Source organism: Nematolebias whitei, chromosome 22 (genome assembly GCF_014905685.2).
Source record: "Nematolebias whitei isolate Nwh7 chromosome 22, NemWhi1, whole genome shotgun sequence".
NCBI classification, from domain to species: Eukaryota; Metazoa; Chordata; class Actinopteri; order Cyprinodontiformes; family Rivulidae; genus Nematolebias; species Nematolebias whitei.
Window position 1 is genome coordinate 24,231,280 of NC_056519.1, and position 5,715 is coordinate 24,236,994.

A 5,715-nucleotide genomic window follows, 5' to 3' on the forward strand; every position below is an offset into this window, starting at 1 on the left:
AGGTTTTCCCACTTGCAAAGCTTGTAGATGACTGTAATTTTTATCATAGGTACTCTTCAACTGTGAGTGATGGAATCTAAAACAAAAATCCAGAAAAATACAATGTATGATTTTTAAATAATTAATTTCCATTTTATTGTGTGAAATAAGTATTTGATCATCTATCAACCAGTAAGAATTTTGGCTCTTACAGACATGTTAGTTCTTCTTTAAGAAGCCCTCCTGTTCTCCACCCATTACCTGTGTTAACTGCACCTGTTTGGACTCGTGACCTGTATAAAAGACACCTGTCCACACACTCAATCAATCAGACTCCAGCATCTCCACAATGCCCAAGACCAGAGAGCTGTGTAAGGACATCAGGGATAAAATTGTAGACCTGCACAAGGCTGGGATGGGCTACAGGACAATAGGCAAGCAGCTTGGTGAGAAGGCAACAACAGTTGGTGCAATTATTAGAAAATGGAAGAAATACAAAATAACGGAAAATCTCCCTCGGTCTGGGGCGCCATGCAAGATCTCACCTCGTGGAGCATCATTGATCTTGAGGAAGGTGAGGAATGAGCCCAGAACTACACGGCAGGACCTGGTCAATGACCTGAATAGAGCTGGGACCACAGTCTAAAGAAAACAATCAGTAACACTCTACGCCGTCAAGGATTAAAATCCTGCAGTGCACGCAAGGTGCCCTTCCTCAAGCCAACGCATGTCAAAGCCCGTCTGAAGTTTGCAAATGACCATCTGAATGATCCAGAGGAGGAATGGGAGAAGGTCATGTGGTCTGATGAGACAAAAATAGAACTTTTTGGTTTAAACTCCACTCGTCATGTTTGGAGGAAGAAGAATGAGGATTACAACACCAAGAACACCATCCCAACCGTGAAGCACAGTGGTGGAAACATCATTCTTTGGGGATGCTTTTCTGCAAAGGGGACAGGACGACTGCACCATATTGTGGGAAGGATGGATGGGGCCATGTATCGTGAGATTTTGGCCAACAACCTCCTTCCCTCAGTAAGAGCACTGAAGATGGGTCGTGGCTGGGTCTTCCAGCATGATAACGACCCAAAACACACAGCCAGGGCAACTAAAGAGTGGCTCCGTAGGAAACATCTTAAGGTCCTGGAGTGGCCTAGCCAGTCTCCAGACCTGAATCCCATAGAAAATCTTTGGAGGGAGCTTAAAGTCCGTGTGGCGCAGCGACAGCCCCGAAACCTGAAGGCTCTGGAGGAGATCTGTATGGAGGAGTGGGCCAAAATCCCTGCTGCAGTGTGTGCAAACCTGGTCAAGAACTACAGGAAACGTCTGATCTCTGTAATTGCAAACAAAGGTTTCTGTACCAAATATTAAGTTTCATTTTTCTGGTGTATCAAATACTTATTTCACACAATAAAATGGAAATTAATTATTTAAAAATCATACATTGTATTTTTCTGGATTTTTGTTTTAGATTCCATCACTCACAGTTGAAGAGTACCTATGATAAAAATTACAGTCATCTACAAGCTTTGCAAGTGGGAAAACCTGAAAAATCAACAGTCTATCAAATACTTGTTCTCCCCACTGTATATATATATATATATATATGTATATATGTGTATATATGTATATATGTATATATGTATATGTATATGTATATATGTATATATGTGTATATATGTATATATATGTATGTATATGTATATATATGTATGTATATATATGTATATATGTATATATATGTATGTATATATATGTATATATGTATATATGTATATATATGTATGTATATATATGTATATATGTATATATGTATGTATATGTATATGTATATATATGTATGTATATGTATATATATGTATGTATATATATATATATGTATGTATATGTATGTATATAGACACACACACACCAGTAGCCATCTTGGAATTTGACGTGGTAACTTTGGTTTTTAATAGAGCCCTTTCTTACACCTGGATGCTGCCACAAACCAAAATGTCAATCGACATGCTGCTTATTTTTAGTTATCCAGATCACAACATGCATGGACGTATGGTCGGAGGGTATTTCCAATTCTCCCTCTTCTTTCCGACAGTAGACAAAAAGAATATTGTGAAGACCCAACAAAGTTAAGTCAGGTCCTCCGGACGGTTTCTTTTTGTTGACACATGTCTTCTTTCACCCAAAAGACTTGGTCAGTCTGAAAACAACAAACTCAGCACCTTCACATAGAGGGTCAACCAATTTTGTTGGATTTTTTTTACCTGGACTATTGACATGAACTTTGATATTTTGAAAATATTGTGAAGAACTATTTTCTTTATGAATTTACTTTTGACTGATCTTCTTGACATGTCAATGAATTCATTTAAAGCAGAAACTTGAATAAAAATTGGTTGTATGCCTGTTGATGGTTCGTCTGTTTTATTTGGCGTTAAACTGTTGCAGTGAAACAGGTCCTGCTTTGCTGAAGATATTATTGCGCACATTTATTAGTGGATCTCTCCATCACCGAGTATGAACTGGACTGATGAGAGTCAAAGACCTAGCTGTAAATGCCAGCTGGTCTCTTACCGTCAGACTCAGAGGCAGCGCGGAAGATGAGGTGGCTGCTGGGTAATGGCTGCGTGATGGAGCCCACTGCTTCTCCTTTAGGACCCTGATGACAAGAACAGACAGAGAACAACACATCAAAAACTGTAACAGTGTTGAAGGGGTGATGTGTGTAACATGTTCTAAATTACAGAATGCTTGACGATGTTATTAGAAACACTTTCACTCACTTGGCATGTTCACACATTTTGTCACTTTATAAACAAAAATACATAATTTCATGCATATGAGGCATAAAATGGACAGATGCACAGTGAATAAGGAGCCTATTTTTGTAGTGAAAATGAGGAGCAGGGAGAAGCAGAACAAAGACAAACACGACGCTCACTAATTGAGTGATGAATACCAAATCACAGCTCGAGTGCACGACTAAAAGCTGGACGCACATGAACAAATGCTGCATGTGAGCTGCCAAATATAAAAATGGCTTCCCGATGAATAATTTTTCTTTTGTCTGTTTGAAATTAAACCAATATATGCTCCTAATTATGAGGCATTATGCACATGGGGGCAATGAGTGATAATTGTATTTCCAGCGCATGGAACAAAGCAGACTGTTTTAATAACCTCCATCTCTCTTACTGACTCTTGCTGTTAATCAGTTTGCATTTTGTTTTCATCTCTGGAGGACAAAACAAGCTGGACTCTACATGGATCTGTATCAACATCATGATTACAACTGACACGTCCACCATGCGGTACACCGGTACCCCCCGTCACTGGGGGCTTTGAATAGTGAAGTGTAGTTTTCAAGATGAATGTTTCTGGACTGGAATTGAACACAGGATGTAAGTGAACCTAAATGTTTTTGGTGCAAGATACTCAAGGGGGCAGGAGTTACACTGTGGAGAAGAAGAGAGGTAGGATTATTTTGGTTTAGCTTGTCCAAGGCTGCACTGACTGACAGATACTGAAGAAGGGAGGAGCAATTTTATCCATGACCAGGTGCACTGGTGGAGCCAGGGGGTGGCCAGTGGTGGCCTGAGCTACCATAGATTGTTCTTTGGACACCCCAATCATTTGAGGAAACTATACTTATATAAAGCTGTATATAAACTAGAAAGCATAGTTTCCTGAAATGACAGGGTGGTCCATTTACATATACCGTAATGTCCGGACTACTGAGCGCACCTGAATGTAAGCTGCGCCCACTAAAAAAATAATAAAATAAAATGATAATTTTGTACATATATAGGCCACGCTTGTCTATAAGCTGTGGGTGTCCATGTTGTAACAAGATATTTACATAGATTTTTAAAAAACTTAAATTAAATATGTATGAGTAACGTACACAAATACTAGGCTAAACTTTTTTTTTTCTGAACAGTGCCTATAACGCGTCTGGTAAAAAAAAAGTACAGTAGCCGACCAGGAAGTCATTGATAGCTATCTTCATCTTCCTCCTGTACAGTGTGCCCATAAGCTTGTGCTGTCCTCTTCATCACACAGCAGCCTGCCTGCATCCCACTGAGTTCAGAGTGACATTTTAAATGCACAATTCATTCAGAGTGGCTGCAAATACTTCATTGTGAAGTAACTTGAGCAGTAAGAAACTTATTTTCCCCCCTCCCTGAGGGAACAACAAAATTACTGAACATATCACAGTGGACGATGAGGGAGGCCAATGTTCCCTCTTCCCCTCCCACTGTGACATGTTCAGTAATTTCATTGGTCAGTTTTGTTTTTTTTAACCTTTATTTATAAAGGTATTCTCGTTGAGTCATGAGGACCCACTCCCCAAGACAGACATGTATTGGGCAGCTATGCGAGTGCCCGGGCGTGACGAGGATGTTTTGGCAGCATGAAGCTCGTTAGCCCATCAAAAAATAAATAAATAAATAAATAAATTCATAAATTAGCCACAGCATTGTATAAGCTAGTGTTTAAAGCGTGTGAAAAAAGTAGTGGCTTATAGTCGGTAAATTACGGTATATACTATATATATATATATATATATATATATATATATATAATATAATAAATATATATAGTGCCTTGCGAAAGTATTCGGACCCCTTGAACTTTTCAACCTTTAGCCACATTTCAGGCTTCAAACATAAAGATATAAAATGTTAATATTTTGTGAAGAATCAACAACAAGTGGGACACAATCGTCAAGTGGAATGAAATTTATTGGATGTGTCGAATTTTTTAACAAATAAAAAACTGAAAAGTGGGGCGTGCAATATTATTCGGCCCCCTTGCATTAATACTTTGTAGCTCCGCCTTTTGCTGCAGTTCCAGCTGCAAGTCTCTTGGGGTTTGTCTCTATCAGTGTTGAACATGGAGACACTGAAATTCTGCCCATTCTTCTTTGCAAAACAGCTGGAGCTCAGTGAGGTTGGATGGAGAGCGTTTGTGAACAGCAGTCTTCAGCTCTTTCCACAGATTCTCGATTTGATTCAGGTCTGGACTTTGACTTGGCCATTCCATCACCTGGATACGTTTATTTGTGAACCATTCCATTGTAGATGTGTCTTTATGTTTTGGATCATTGTCTTGTTGGAAGATAAATCTCCGTCCCAGTCTCAGGTCTCTTGCAGACTCAAACAGGTTTTCTTCCAGAATGGTCCTGTATTTGGCTCCATCCATCTTCCCATAAATTCTGACCATCTTTCCTGTCCCTGCTGACGAAAAGCAGGCCCAAACCATGATGCTGCCACCACCATGTTTGACAGTGGGGATGGTGTGTTCAGGGTGATGAGCTGTGCTGTTTTTATGCCAAACACATCATTTTGCATTGTGGCCAAACAGTTTGATTTTGGTTTCATGTGACCAGAGCACCTTCTTCCACATGTTTGGTGTCTCCCAGGTGCTTGTGACAAACTTTAAACAAAACTTTTTATGGATATCTTTGAGAAATGGCTTTCTTCTTGCCACTCTTCCATAAAGGCCAGATTTGTGCAGTGTACGACTGATTGTTGTCCTATGGACAGACTCTCCCACCTCAGCTGTAGATCTCTGCAGTTCATCCAGAGTGATCATGGGCCTCTTGGCTGCATCTCTGATCAGTCTTCTCCTTGTTCCAGATGAAAGTTTAGAGGGACGGCCGGGTCTTGGTAGATTTGCAGTGGTCTGATACTCCTTCCATTTCAATATGATTGCTTGCACAGTGCTCCTTGG